Genomic DNA, 16,944 nt, shown 5'->3' on the forward strand with positions numbered 1-16,944 from the left:
AACAGCAAAATGAATCCACCCTGTCATGGACACATTCAAAGTAGAGTAAATACATTGTAAACACATAGTGATTATAAAATGTACATTTTCAGAAAGCAATTTAGTCCCTTTCTCAACAATATATTTTAGTTAATGGAAAAAGTATTTGGATAATAATGAAATTATGGCAAACTATTTGTTTCTCTATAAAATCTGCGAGAGTTGCACTTTATTTTCTAAATAAAATCTAACAACAAAGTTATCTGGTTAAACTTTCAAACAATACTATTTGGCCCTCATTTGTTAGAAAGGAATCACACAAAAGGTTTTGGTAACTTTGATAAAATATTTAGTTTATTTTCATAAAACATGAAAATGACAGGGTGGACAATGACATGACAGGGTGGACCTTGGGCATGACAGGGTGGACACATTGTGAAATGTCATTGAATGGCCTCATAAATGCAATACATCTAAAGGAAATGATGTAAAAGAAAATGTCAGAGGTCCTATCCCATGTAGGGGGAAATTACCAGTTGAACAGACTGGTTTTGATCCACTCTACCTGCATGCGGCCACTGAATAAAGAACATTAATGTGGCCTTCTTGTGTTAAATTCTGTACATCATTCTGCACAGTGAAAGTCAAACATTCAACTGTAGAACAAGAAGAAAACAATTTTTAAGTGGAGAACAGTTGATTTAAAAAAGAAAAAAAAGCATGTTACAGAGAGATCAATTAGACGCGTCTCCAAAACAGTCTCTCCCTTTCTGCATGGCTCATTTCTGTAGTTGCTCTTCCACATACTTCCAAGCAGACGCTTCAATTTGTACTGAGCGCTTGTTCAGAGCCTGTGGTTCTGGTATTAGGCAAAGTATTTGCCAGTCATAGTACCAACATATGTCCTCCCGGGGACTTGGCCAATGGAACTTGTTTATGCCATTGCGGTGCATACACTTAACTTTCACACTGTGCCCTTCTGCATCCATGATGAAACCTGGGTATGCTTCATTGTCGTAATTAACGACGCACCACTCTCCAATGTGCTTCACCTCAATCATTGCTGGTCTTCTAGGGTTATCTGGTGCCTTTCCACTTGCTGGGGACTCATCAGATGAAACAGGAACATCAGCTAGAGTGACCTCTTGAAGGTTAAAGCAGGGGCAGTCCAAAACACCTTCCTCCCTTTTACACAGGCATGAAATGTCTCGGTATTTCATCTGGCCGGGTGTCAGACTGATAGCTTGGTGGATTCTTAGAGTGCCTTTTACCGCAGCTATTGCAGGTACCTATAGTGAGAGGGGGGGAGGTAATCAAACATTAATACACTTTATTTAACCACAACACATGAAAGGATCAGATTTGACAAAGGTAGTCTGTAATCTGGACGGGAGAGGGGGGACAGGGACCTGAAACCGAGGGAGAAGGACTATGGGGTGAATTGGATAACGGACTATAGCTTTTACCTGAGCCTTTGATTCAATATCCCTCTCTGGAACGAAGAACAACTCAACAGATGTGTCCAGGCTTTTCAGCTTGTCATACAAGCTCTGGGCATCAGGGATGTCTCCTCCATGGGCCACAATTCGGTCTGCTGACCTCTTGAGGGCCCCACCAACACCGTCTGGTGCCCCCTTCCCATGACTAGCCTCAAAGAAATTCCACGTTATTTCTTTGAAGCCATACTTGTAGGGTTCAGTTGAGAGGTAGAAGAAATTTCCTTTTTGTCGATACTGTGTTGCAGGCCCGTCGCTGAAAAAATGAAGTATGCTGACTTGAGGGTGTCGTTCTCTCACTACCTTCAGAATTGGATCAAGGTGGGCCCAGATGGCCACAGGGTCGTGTCTTCTGGAGGGTGATATGGAGCAGAAAGTGTGCGGCGCTTGTCCACCAGCAGTGTAGAGCACTCCAGTGTGCAGACTGGCCTGCTGGTGTGAGCCTCCAAAATGCACAGATTGTATTTCTTGGCTGTACTTGCACGAGTAATTTTCGCTCAAATCTATATGCAAAAGGGACTCGTTGTGCTTCAGGCTCCTCCTGAGCTCCCTGTAGGCATTAAACTGCCATTTAATGTTGAAGACATGGCGTTTAAAATGGAGAAGCCTCTCCTGGAAATCTGTGTTAAGGTCGTGCTGCGTTGTTGTTATCTCCCTTTTCACTGTGATTGTTGACACCTTCTCATCCTTCGTGATCTTCTCCGTCATCCACTGAGATAAACGAATGTTCTCTTCCCCAGGAATTTTCAGCATCGGGTGACAAGTTAGGAGGCATTCACTGCACTCACCGTAAGCACAGACCTTGGCTTTCGGGTCGCACATGGTTGCTTCAGACATTTCCTCAATGTTTCTTGAGGACAGCAACCCTTGGCTCTGCAAGGCATTGGCCATGAATTGCAAGTTCTCATGTTTTTTGCAGAGACATGTGTCACGGTCAGAGGAAGAGGGGGTTACCACCCAAAAGGGTCTGAGACGGCAAAAGGATGTGTATGACACCTGGTCAATGTGCTCAGAGAGAAACTTCCTATGCAAGTTCTTCCTTGTAAGCAACCTCCTCTGCATCTTTTTCTTCAGCAGTGTGACTGTTTGTTTGCAGCCGGTCGTCATTCGACTAACATCATCTCGTAGAAAAAACGATGTAACGTTCTTCCTCAACTCATTTCGACTGACGCACCTCCTCCCATGGTAGGTAAGATCCACAGGATACTTTGCTCTCTTGTTAGAGTAGCCAAAAGCAGTCTGTGCATGCTTTTGGAGCTTGTACTTCTTCTGAATGTTTCCACTGATCACTTTTGCTATCAACTGCTTATCTCTGTTTGTTTTTGCATTTTCATATTTTCTTTTAATATCTTCAATCAGGGATGTATGGAAAATAAGAGCTCTTTTGATGGGTGAATTCACTTTGTTACGTCCCAACAAAACATTGACTTTTGAACGTGGTGATTTAGACAAACTTCCTTTCTTGGCCCTATGGAGCCTCTTCTTATATTTCTCAGTTTTAGTTTTCTCTTTTGCGAGCTGTGCCTCCCTCTCTGAAGAACCAGCACCTCTCTGAAGAACCAGCACCTTACCGTGGTAGAGAGGTTTGTGTGCCCTGATGAACCTGGGGGCTGTGTTGTCTGGAACCTTGTGTTCCTGGTAGGGTCTCCCATGGCAAATTGGTCTCAGGCAAGGGGCCAGACTAAGATTGGTTCAAAAGACCTCATGAAAGAAAAACTAAGAAGTGAGGATACCCGGCCCGGAGGAAGCCCGGGGTCCCCTTCTGGAGCCAGGCCCAGAAGGAGGACTCGTCGGCGAGCGTCTGGTGGCCGGGCTTGCCACGGAGCCCGGCCGGGCCCAGCCCGAAAAGGCAACGTGGGCAACACCTCCGCTTCTCCGTCCCGCGGGCCCACCACCTACGGGAAACATCGATGGGGTCGGGTGCGCTGCCAGAAGGGTGGCAGTGAAAGCGGAGGGTCTCGACGGACCAGACCCGGGCGACAGAAGCTGGCTTTGGGGACGTGGAACGTCACCTCTCTGGGGGGGAAGGAGCCGGAGCTTGTGCGGGAGGTGGAGCGTTACCAGTTGGATCTGGTTGGGCTCACCTCTACGCACAGCGTCGGCTCTGGAACCTTACTTCTGGATAGGGGTTGGACTCTATTCTTCTCCGGAGTTGCTCAAGGTGTGAAGCGCCGGGCGGGTGTGGGGATACTCACAAGTCCCCGGTTAGGTGCTTCGTTGTTGGAGTTTACCCCAGTGGACGAGAGGGTCGCCTCCCTACGCCTGCGGGTTATGGGGGGGAAAACTCTGACTGTTGTGTGTGCTTATGCACCCAACAGCAGTTCAGAGTATACGGCCTTCTTGGAGACCCTGGAAAGAGTCCTGTATGGGGCTCCTGAAGGGGACTCTTTAATCTTGCTGGGAGACTTCAACGCACATGTGGGCAATGATGGAGACACTTGGAGGGGCGTGATTGGGAGGAACGGCCCCCCTGATCTGAACCGGAGTGGTGGTTTGTTACTGGACTTCTGTGCTAGTCATGGATTGGCCATAACAAACACCATGTTCGAACATAAGGATGCTCATAAGTGTACGTGGTACCAGAGCACCCTAGGCAGAAGGTCCATGATCGATTTCGTTATCGTATCATCGGACCTGAGGCCGTATGTTTTGGACACTCGGGTAAAGAGAGGGGCGGAGTTGTCAACTGATCACCATCTGGTGGTGAGTTGGGTCGAGTGGCGGGGGAAGCCTCTGGATAGACCTGGTAATCCCAAACGTGTAGTTCGGGTGAACAAGTTCAGGAGGCCTTCAACTCACACCTCCGGCGGAGCTTTTCGGGCATTCCTGTGGAGGTTGGGGACATTGAACCAGAGTGGTCGGTGTTCAAAGCCTCTATTGCCGAAGCCGCGGCGGGGAGCTGTGGTCTCAAGGTCCTAGGTGCCTCAAGGGGCGGTAACCCTCGAACCTCCTGGTGGACACCGGTGGTCAGGGAAGCCGTCCGACTGAAGAAGGAGGCCTTCAGGGATTTGTTATCCCGGGGGACTCCCGAGGCAGTTGCAAGGTACCGACAGGCCCGAAGGGCAGCAGCCTCATCCGTGGCCGAGGCAAAGCAGCGGGTGTGGGAGAAGTTCGGAGAAGACATGGAGAAGGACTTTCGGGCGGCACCAAAGTTGTTCTGGAAAACTGTCCGACACCTCAGGAGGGGGAAGCAGGGAACCATCCAAGCTGTGTACAGTAAGGATGGGACGTTGTTGACCTCAACTGATGGAGTGTTAGGGCATTGGAAGGAACACTTTGAGGAACTCCTGAACCCGACAACTCCGCCCTCTATGTTAGAGGCAGAGCTGGAGTATGACGGGGGATCAACACCAATCTCCCGGGGGGAGGTCACTGAGGTCGTCAAACAACTCCACAGTGGCAAAGCCCCGGGGGTGGATGAGATCCGCCCGGAAATGCTGAAGGCTCTGGGTGTTGAGGGACTGTCATGGTTGACACGTCTCATCAACGTTGCGTGGAAGTCGGAAACAGTACCGAAGGAGTGGCAGACCGGGGTGGTGGTCCCCCTTTTTAAAAAGGGGGATCAGAGGGTGTGTGCCAATTACAGAGGCATCACACTACTCAGCCTCCCCGGGAAAGTTTACTCTAAGGTACTCGAAAGGAGGGTCAGGCCGATTGTCGAACCTCAGATTGAGGAGGAACAATGCGGATTCCGTCCTGGTCGTGGAACGACGGATCAGCTTTTTACTCTCGCAAGGATCCTGGAGGGGGCCTGGGAATACGCTTATCCGGTCTACATGTGTTTTGTAGACTTGGAGAAGGCGTATGACCGAGTTCCCAGGGAGTTACTGTGGGAGGTGCTGCGGGAGTATGGGGTGAGGGGGTCTCTACTCAGGGCCATCCAATCTCTGTACTCCCAAAGCGAGAGCTGTGTCCGGGTCCTCGGCAGTAAGTCGGACCCATTTCCGGTGAGGGTTGGCCTCCGCCAGGGCTGCGCTTTGTCACCAATCCTGTTTGTAATATACATGGATCGGATTTCGAGGCGTAGTCATGGGGGAGGGGGTCTGCAGTTCGGTGGACTAAGGATTGCACCACTGCTTTTTGCAGATGATGTGGTTCTAATGGCTTCATCGGTCTGCGACCTTCAGCACTCACTGGATCGGTTCGCAACCGAGTGTGAAGCGGCTGGGATGAGGATCAGCACCTCCAAATCTGAGGCCATGGTTCTCAGCAGGAAACCGATGGACTGTCCACTTCAAGTAGGGAATGAGTCCTTACCCCAAGTGAAGGAGTTCAAGTATCTCGGGGTCTTGTTCTCGAGTGAGGGAACAATGGAGCGTGAGATGGGCCGGAGAATCGGAGCAGCGGGAGCGGTACTGCAGTCGCTTTACCGCACCGTTGTGACGAAAAGGGGGCTGAGCCAGAAGGCAAAGCTCTCTGTCTACCGGGCCATTTTCGTTCCTACCCTCACCTATGGTCATGAAGGATGGGTCATGACCGAAAGAACGAGATCGCGGATACAAGCGGCCGAGATGGGTTTTCTCCGCAGGGTGGCTGGTGTCTCCCTTAGGGATAAGGTGAGAAGTTCGGTCATCAGGGAGGGACTCGGAGTTGAGCCGCTCCTCCTTCGCGTCGAAAGGAGCCAGTTGAGGTGGTTCGGGCACCTAGTTAGGATGCCACCTGGGCGCCTCCCTAGGGAGGTGTTCCAGGCACGTCCAGCTGGGAAGAGACCAAGGGGTAGACCTAGGACCAGGTGGAGGGATTATATCTCTTCGCTGGCCTGGGAGCGCCTTGGGATCCCCCAGTCAGAGCTGGTTGATGTCGCCAGGGAAAAGAAAGTTTGGGGCTCTCTGCTGGAACTGCTACCCCCGCGACCCGACCACGGATAAGCGGAAGAAGATGGATGGATGGATGGAGCTGTGCCTCCAATATTTCAATCTGATCTTTCAGTTTCCTCTTCGACCTTCTTCGAGCTCTTGCCCCTAGACGCTGTTGCCTGAAACACAAAATATTTGTATATTATTATATATGGATTTTTAGTAAGATTTTAATTAGTTAGTTTATCAATATGTTGTTTTATGGGGGACATAAATAGTTGATAATTGTCCTTCAAATACATCTAAACTTTCTAATAAGTCATCAGCTAAACTTCCAATGATCTAACCTGGAAATCCCTGGCTCAGGCTGATTCTCAGGAGTTGCAGGGGAGTCTGGTGGTGTCTCTGACTGTAGCAAAGCACTGGCCCTGTCTCTGGCTCTGTCTCGACTTTTTGCCTCTCTCCATTTCTTTCTTTTTGCCCTCTTCGCTCTCTCACTAAGCTCATTGACACCCTTCTTCGTTCCAGTCTCTCTGTCTTTTTTCCATTTGTCCCTCTCTTTCTCAAGGTACTTTCTTCTTCTGTCCGGGTCAGCATCATGACGTTCCCGATATCTCCTCGCTATCTCAGCTCCTTTTGAGCTCATTCCTTGAAAAAGACAATTCAAAATGTTCCCTTACACACTTTAATTGGCGGTCCAGGTAAACTCGACTTGCTTTATCAAACTAGGCTTGCTGATACCGAAATTGCCAAAAAAAATCCATATTGTCCACTCCTACTATGTATAGCATGGACTGTTATAAAATGTGTGTAATAGCTATTATAATATTACACACATGTATTAGCATGTGGCATAAACTATGTGCATGTCCTTCCTGTCACGAACCATGTCCACCCTGTCATGGAAGGCTTGCTGACAGGGTGGACAATGACAGGGTGGACATTTTTGGCTAATATTAGCATTTAATGAGCACATGGTGGACCTTCAGTTAGCAACAGGATTCAGTTAGCAAGGTGACTGTGTACTGTTTAACAAATATAGTTCGAATTTCTGAAATGTTTTTATATTAATTGAAATGTAACTATGACAGAGTTTTGATTGATTGATTGAAAAGTTTATTAACAGCTTGTATATTGGGTACAGTACAGTACAGCTCAAAACATACAATTGTTAAGGGGATGCAGACCAGAGAAAGACTTTCGTCTTGTTTACATCAGGGTCCCCCATTTCCAATTCATCATGTCATTTAAGACATATAAGACATATTTGACATACAGATGGCTTATTTACAATTTACATACAGGTGGTTTTTTACATACAGATTGCTTATTTACAATTTTTATTTTAGATTTCGTTCTAATACATCCTAACCGGACATTTAAGACATACCAAGTCTACAGATATACAGTTAGTAACAGAGTCTAAAATGCGAGTATATACATAGATGGGGGGGGGGGGGGGGGAAGCTGTCCATTGTACGACAGGTTGAGATTTGTACCATTACCGGGGCCAGTTTTGCAATGCTCTCCCCCGAAGGTGCTCTTTAAGAGAGGTTTTGAAGGTAAGTATAGTTTTACTTTCCTTTACAGTTGTGGGAAGAGCGTTCCACCTTGATGTGGCATAATTGCGAAACGTGTATTCCCCCTTTTTTGTGCCAAATCTGGGTTTCACATGATTTGTGGAGCTCCCTCTGGTGTTATGATCATGGTATTCCTTGACCTTTGGGAAGAATTTTGACATGTACATGGGTACCATAGAGGTGTAGTGGATCTTGTAGACCAGGCCCATTGCAAGTAGCTGTACTCTGTCGTCTACTCTAAGCCATCCTAGGTTGTCAAAGTGGGCAGAGGTGAGGTGGGTTCTAGATGAAAGGTCAAGCAGTAGTCTGACCAGTTTATTTTGCGATGTTTGAAGTTTTATTTTTAGCGCCTTGGAGGTGCTATGGTACCATGACGTGCAAGCATAGTCATAGTACCCTTGAATGAGTGCTCCTGCCAGAGTTTTCAGGGTGTTTTTGTTTACCAGAGAGGAGATCCGGTATAGGAATCTAGTTCTTTGATTGACTTTTTTTTATTACATTGGATGCCATTTTGTCACAGGAGAGGTTTGCCTCAAGAATAGATCCTAGGTATGTAATTTCCTTCTTACTTGTGACAATAATGTCGCCCACTGCAACTGAGAAGTCGTCGGATTTGCTGAGATTATGTTTCGAACCGAAGAGAATGGACTCCGTTTTACCCAGGTGTAATGATAATTTATTATCGGCGAGCCAGGTGCAGATTCTGCCGAGCTCGGAGCTGAGGGTTTTTTCAACCTGCAACCTGTTCCTGTCAGAGACCAGCAGGGCTGAGTCGTCCGCGAACAGGAACAAGTTGCAGTCACATGCTGATGACATGTCATTTACATAAATTAGGAACAGTAACGGACCTAATATGCTTCCTTGTGGAACACCACAGCTCACTGGGAGGGGGGGGGACAGAGTACCGTTTACCTCCACCATCTGTTCTCTCCCCTCCAGGTAGGATTGCATCCAGCTCACCGATAGTTTATCAAAACCAATTGCTTTTAGCTTGTCAATCAGAATGGGGTGATTGACAGTGTCGAAAGCCTTTTGTAGGTCCAGCATCACCATGCCGCAGTACTTGCCCTCGTCCACCTCTTGTTTGATGTAGTCGCTCAAATAAAGAAGGCATGTGTCAGTGGAGTGGGATGTTCTAAAGCCAGATTGAAATTCATAGATTAGTTTCTTTTCCGCGAGGTACTTTTCGACCTGTTCATATACTATTTTTTCCATGACTTTCGAGATGGAGGTAAGTATAGAAACAGGGCGGTAGTTGCCTGGGTCCAATTTGCTGCCCTTTTTGTGCAGGGGGGGTACTCTTGCAATTTTGAAGTCTTTGGGTACTTTTCCCTGTTTTATGGAGAGGTTCATTATGTGAGCTATGACTGGTGAGATGGCAGTTGCTGAGTCTCTGAGGAATTTGGAGGGGATATTGTCATGGCCAGTGGCCTTGTTAGGTTGGAGGGCGCTCAGTTTAATGAGTACCTCTGCTGTTGTTACCCTTGCTAGAGTGAAATCATCTTTGCGTACCCCTAGGTTTTTGTAGTAGGTCATGATGTGATCTACTCCAAAAAGCCCTGAGTGGGAGGGTAATTTATTTACAAGAGTTGTGGCTATGTTTGTGAAAAAAATGTTCAAGTACTTGGCCACATCCAGTTTGTCTGTGATGAGTCTGTTATCTGTCTTTATGTTTAAGTTAGAAAATCTCGTTTTGAGTTTTTTACTGCAGCCAAGCTGGTTATTGAGTAATTTCCAAAGTTCACGGGGTTTATTTTTGTTTTCCTCAGTTTTGACATTGATGAAATTCTTTTTGGCAGTTTTAATCATGGAGCTTACGTCATTTCTTAGTCTGTTTCTTTCAATTTTGAGTTCAGTCACGTGGGCCTGGAGTTCACTGCTCGTGCTTTTGGAAAGCATTGACTGACTTTTATGAAACTCAGAGCATTTTTTGTCTCTGGTTTTCATGGCGGTCAGTATGCCGGAGTGCATCCACGGCTCAGTGCGATTTTTTACCCTGGTTGTTCTTAGGGGGGCCAAAGCATTGAGTATTGCAGAGAATTTGTTTTTGAAACCAAGCCATGTTTCTTCAACTTGTATACCACTGAGCTCATCTGACCAGTCCAGGCTCTCCAGTTCTAGGTTAAAGGCCTCGCTAGAGTAGTTTTTGAGGTCTCTAGATATGACTGTTTTGTGACAGCCGGCCCTTTGTTTTAGCTTTTTGCGGGTACAGAATATCATATAATGATCACTTAACCCGCATGCTATAACCCCTTTACTGGAGATCCTGGACTTGTCAGAGGTCAGAATGAGATCAATGGTAGTTTGTGTTGTTTCACATACCCGGGTGGGTTGGGTGAATAGCTGGCTGAAGCCGTGCAGATCACAAATCCTACTGAAGGACTTGAAGACGGACATGTCTTTACGTTGCATATCCGTGTTCCAGTCTCCAATAATAATTGTCTCTACATCCCCCACATCAGCCAAACACCCATCTAATGTATCATAAAAGTCACTCTGTTCCGGTGGTCTATAGATTGTCCCGACTATTACAGATTTAGCATTGTCAAAAAGAATTTCAACCCACACAGATTCACTATTTTCATGATGCAGGTCAGTACGGTTTTTGAAATTGGTGTCTTTATGTATGTACATGCAGACACCACCTCCATTCACGTTCCTGTCCCTTCTCACTACAAGATAATCTTCAACTTCAATCTCTGAATCTGTAATGGAATTGTCCAATTTGGTCTCAGAAAAGCATAATATGCTTGCCTTACCGTTCATGAATAGCTGCCTGAGTTCAGCCAGTTTGTGTCTCAGGCTGTTAGTGTTCAGATGAAAAATATGTAGTCCATTTTTGTTGCTTAAATGCACAATGTCGTCAGCTTGCAGATATTTGTCTTTGTCCGTTACAGCAACCGGCTTGCCGTGGTGGTGGGGGGAGGGAGGCTCCGTTGTAGCTTTAGCCGTTGATATGCTAGCAGGGTGGCTAACAACATGGCGGATATTTGTTCCCTCGGATCTCGGTTCTCTTCCTCTCGTCACTGCCTCATGCGTGTCTGTCTGCCGAGGCGTCCCCGGGGGAATCTCGAAGTCTCCGTTTATTCCTTGGTCTCCGCTGTCTCCACGGTCTCTGTTGTCGTCGCGTAGTTGTTGTTGCAGCGGAAGAGATGCTAGTTCTGATGCTAATTGAGATGCTAGCTCCTCGAGCCTGCAGGACTGGCTTCTTGTCTGCACCGGGCCCGGATTCAGATGGATGTCTCCCGCTAACAATAAGACCAAGACGATCATACTTCTTCGGTCTGGTTTGCCTGACGTACGTACGTAAGTACTTTCGCGTCGGGTTTGCAGTTAATAATGCATGAATGCTTGCACTTCCAAAAGCGAGGTGTTTCCTTTCCCAGCCGTTGAGAAGGTAAAAGTCATTGTGGTTCATTTTATCCCCGCTTTCATTACTCTCCTTCTCTAAGTGATGTTGCCTCATTGATGAGTTGAGGTAGGAGTCCATAATCCATATTGTCAGGAGGATGAAATATGTAAAAAATCGTGAGGAATAACCGCCAAAGCGGGAGCTCTCGAAAATGCGACCACTCATAGCGAAATCGGATGTTGTTTAGAGTGGACATGTTAAGCTTGACAACATCCAACTACACACATAATATGATTAAAATCACGAAATATAAGTGTACATACTTACTCTGCAACTAGCCAATGTCTCAGCCTCCACTGAAGAAAGACAAAATGGTGGTAGTGATGTCACTGAAAACATCAGATGTTTTTTTATGGGGCAGTTTCCCCATAATGACAGGGTGGACAGGAAATGTCAAGGACACATGCAAAATGTTCAATATTATTATGAAAATAGAATATACATGATCAAAATGACTTGTTTTATCAAATAACTCGTTGTGGACAATAAAACCATATTTTTTTTTTTTTTATTTAGTATCATTTAACCATTTATTACACACACTGTAGTTAGCAGAGCAGTGTGTGGGACATGCCAAAATCACGTACATCCAATTAAAAAATACGGTATAAAAGGAAGGAAACACATTTCAAGAGACTTATCATTGTACTGATAAGTGTGTAAATGTTTGGCCATTTATAATAAGACCTCAGAGTTTCATTATTCTGCTACATTTTCATGATAACTTTCGTGATTCTGATGAGGACACCAAAGTTACTTTATAGTGATATTGACTCAGCTACCCAATTGGTGTAGCACGATCACGTAACGGACCGTGGCACTACTTTTGACCAAGATATTATTACGCTTTGAAGGGACTAGTTCAGCCAATAATTACGTGCCTAGAAGAATTGACAGGAATTTTAGCGACGAACTTTTTTTTGGTGGATAAGCATGACTCGTTCTTTTTTATGAACTAAAGATTGTGTAGTTCCACTTCTGTGGAGCGGGATGAAACGATAACAGGGTTCACCTTATGGCCTATACCCATGGATGTATAATAAGAAGAACCATATTATTACCCCTCCTGTACCTGGGCCCGGTGACACGATGGAATTAAGAGAGCTCAGACCCTCACTTATATAGAGGTCGGAACATGTCATACTCATAAGTATAAATAGATACAAGCATAAATAAATGTAGGAATAAAAACATGAATAAATAAATGAATAAATACAGGAATAAATATCGTGCAGTGTTTTCAGGGAGATTCAGTGTGGGGCTCATGGAAAGCAGTTGACTCACGACCGCAGGGTCCCTGGTTCAACAACTGGTCAATAGGCCTACGTATTTTTTGTTGTTTATAAAAGCTACAGCTAAATGAGATAATGTAGTTAATAAATGTATTCTTTGATATGGTTTAGCCTTTCTCAGGCTACAACATGGTTACGTTTATGAAGGAATACAAATCCCTCTTTGCAATGTTTACCAGCCTCCTTAGGCTTTTCAATCACAATCATTCAACTGGAATAAAAACAATATTGTTGACATGAAAATATGATTTAATGTTCGTTGTTTAGAGTTATTCTAAGGCTTTAATCAATGGGAACTCGGTATGAGATAGAGCACACTGTTGAGATGTCCAATCTGCCTGTTTTACACACTTTGACCAACAGGGGGTTTGTGTTCAAATGAAGCCCATGATGAAGCCTCATGAGATGAACCCTTTTGCGAACCAATTGGCTGGAAAGCTTCAAAGCTTCATAAGGCTTCATCTCGCCATCACTACCGTTAAGGTGAGTGAAGCAGGCAGGACCCAAATGCAGAATAAACAGAAAAAATACCTTTATTTCAAGGTTTTAAGGAACAACCAGAACACCACCTCGTGAACACAGTCAACGACAAACAATGAACCAACAATGACAGACAGAGAAACCAGAACTTAAATACACACAAGACTAATCACACAAACAAGAGACAGGTGAGGAGGGAGGAGAAAACACAGGGGCACCAGGTGAACACAATCGGGTAATCAGGTAGGAGGGAAAACAGACAGAAAGCAACCGGCAAGACAGTGGGTGAAGACTTTTCAAAATAAAACATGAAACCAAAGACAGAAAAAGACAAGACAAAACACAACACAGACAGATCGTGACACGCACTGCCACTCCAACATCAAATCACAGGGCTTGATGACTAATCACGGGGTTTGTAAAGCGAGGCGGATGTTGTAGTCCCAAACGATAGCTGGGGATTCTGGGTAGTGTAGTGTCTTCGGAAACTGTAGTGTCTTAACTCCGAAAAAACTATTTGTTTCTCTGAATCGAAGGTTAAAAACACAAAAGCATTGTACACAATTTAAACAATCAATATTGTGTAATTAACAAGGATAAACTGATGTTTTTTAGTGGATGAGTAATGCAGATATCACTGTGTAATCATTTGATAGTGAGGGGAATATATCCGGTTTTATTATGAAAACTTCGAGACCGGAAAAACTGTTTTCACCCACGCTAACTTTACATGGAAGCTGCATACACGTTATCCTGGCGAGACCTCAAATCATCTTCGTAATATCTATCAAACTATAGATCCTACACATCGACTGGACGTGGATTCTAAGAGTACAATATACACTTCTCGCCAGAAATCGAATCAAAAAGCATTTTAATGGCCAAACTATTCCACAATTTAGGATTTTCCCGAGAGGGTTATTTGTGAATAAACGTCCCTCCGGAGCGTTTGCAATGAACGGGCCGGGAGCATGTTGTTTCTTACACGACCACTAGAGCACCTCTAGTGGTCGTGTAAGAAACAACATACACTTTAAAACGTGTCTCTGGGTCGTAATAAGGGCATGAACAATCGGCCTATATAATTTTCTATAGTCAACAATGCTATTTTCAGAGTGAAGCTGAGTCGGTTTACTTTACCACCATAGATATATAAAGAGAACATCCACGACAAAATCTTCCTATAAATAGTGTTTGTCCTGGCTAAACTAGCTACATAAGCTCATATAACAACTCCATACCTATAACCATTTCCTTTAAATGACACAACAGTGAGAAAACATATTTGTAAAGGGTATATTTTGTGTATCTTATATTTGACATTAGTATACCTCAGAGCAAAGACATTCTGTCTCTGAAAAGATGTCTTACACTCCAATTTCGACATTACGTTTGGAGCGTGCTTTTGCGTTTAGTTGCCTAAGTCTGTGCTCAACGGCATTATATTAAGGGGGGCGGGTTGCTTTAAATCTCCCAATTGCTTTGGTCTAGTTATTTTCGTCCGGTTGCAAATTGTCACTCCTTTCCTTTTATTATCAACTAAGGAGTGCGTAATTCCATAAATGAGACCACATGTGTAGCTCATCACTATCCTTTCAACACTGCTCTCTTTGTGGCGCTGCAGGGCGGGCCATTACCAATATCATTTGTTCAGTGTATTAGCCAGGCACATTTCTCCATGTATATTCCATCCTCTGATTTCCTTCCACTTGTAAAGATTGAATATAGTTGTGTCTTAGCAACTACAACTTCAATATGAAATGTATTTTAAAATTCTATCTGTATTGCAGATGTACAGAGGTCCCATGAGTGCATGACTTCACAGACGGTCACTTAGAGACAAGAGTCAGCATGGAGTCCAAAAAGAGCATGTTGTTGCTATGGACAACAGCAAGATGAAGCACACAGTCACAGACACACAGCCCCATTCAGATACTTTACAACACCCGCCCCCCCCCAGCCACTAACCCTTCATCTGTCATCATTACCACCAAGTGACCTTTTGACCTGTCCCAGCCGCTGAATTCATGAGGAAGTGGCCTGTTGTCATGGTGACAGAGTAAACGTTCAATCTCCCTTCACCCCAGAAAATTTGATTCATGTTTTCATATGAACTTATTTTCTGAGGAGAAACATAGCGAATCAGCAATTAGTACATTAGCATTAGCATTAGCATTAGCATTAGCTCAGGTTGGTTCTCCTGAGATTAATAGCTTGAATAGCAGCTGGTGTTTTTTGTTTGTTAGCTGCTATTTCCCAGCTAATCACTAACTTCGCCTGTTTGCTATATATCGCTGAGCAGGTTGTGAACTGTGCGTTTCTGAGAGTTTCTATACTGAAAATGTTTTAAAAGCCCTGGTGGTTTGATAAAGTAGCACATTATCAGAAGTACACACACACACACACACACACACACACACACACACCCCCACACACACACACACACACGCACACGCACACGCACACACACACACACACACACACACACACACACACACACACACACACACACACACACAGGTGAAGCAGCAGCTAACTCCGATGAACCACAGTAACATTTCAGTTTTCATTGTTGTCTTTTAGGCTTTATTACTGGAGCATTTATGGCATGTGACAAGAGATGCAGGGGTAAACAATAGAGAAGAAGGAGGAGCCTTCAGAGGGTCTCTGAGGAGGACGTCCTGCCTCCTTCCTGTGCCTCAGACACTGTGTCCCTGTGGCTACAAGGACTTGTACTATACTGTAAACTTATTATGTTTATATCCCTTTTTATTTCTTTTATGTTGCATACATTGACATAAAAGGGACTTCCATGCATCGAAAGTTTATAAAATAAAATCCTTTTGATTTGTTAATTGCACCGGGCACGCTACAATAAGTAATGTCTTATTCTAAACTTTCATTCACATGCTCAAACTTACATTAAACATAGACTACTATAAGTATGCTTACTATTAACCCACTAAACACATATTCTGACACCTTTCACCACACACACAACTCGCTGTTCAGTTAAAGGAGGCTCAAATACAGCCATTAGTCCAATCAAGCGATAGCGGCTGACACACATTTCACATTCCGATAAATGATCATATATTATCTGCATTTCGCTAGTGTACATCACTGCACGAGGCTGCTCTCGGCACTAAGGATTCCCCTGAAGGACCCCTGAGCTTCACTCGTGGTAACTCTCACTTACCTACTAGATATTCAAATGGCACATGAACATCAGAAACAGGTTAAAGAAATACAAAGAAGGTTTGCAATATGATATCATGTCTATTATCAGGCCCGATATTACTGTGGGACCCACATTTATATTCTAAAATATTACAAATACAAAACCCAATGTCCCCACCAGGAGAAATCAAGTATTTTGATTGTGAAGTCTGTATGTGTGTCTTCTGTACTATCACATCAGCCTCACGCGTGTTGGTCTTTGCGGTAAAAGAGCAGATTACAGGGAAAGTATGGAGAATATTATTCTGAACATGAATCGGCATATAGACAATATCAAGGTACTAATAATATGCACTCAGTCTTCCAAGTATGTGATTCCACTTCATGTCCTCTGCTTTTCATTTCAAGAGTGTTGAATGGAAGGCAGCTGTATTCAAAGAAACAGATCACAGTGAAAGCTGTGTTGGCTCGCAGAGAGAGAGAACACGAGGGAACACAGACAGAGAGACACATCTGTTGGTCTTCATTTGACTTTTTAATCCGCATGTTAAGAGGATTGTGTGTAAAATGTTAATACCGTCACGAGAGAAGATACACATGCAGATGTTGCACACAGGGAAACATGCACACACACACATCTAAACCCATCTTTGCTGTGTAACACTCACTAATCCTCCCGGGTCAAATACAGGATTCCAGAGAGGGCTTTCTTTCATTTTAGAAAAGCGG

This window comes from Gymnodraco acuticeps, unplaced genomic scaffold (genome assembly GCF_902827175.1).
Source record: "Gymnodraco acuticeps unplaced genomic scaffold, fGymAcu1.1, whole genome shotgun sequence".
NCBI lineage: Eukaryota > Metazoa > Chordata > Actinopteri > Perciformes > Bathydraconidae > Gymnodraco > Gymnodraco acuticeps.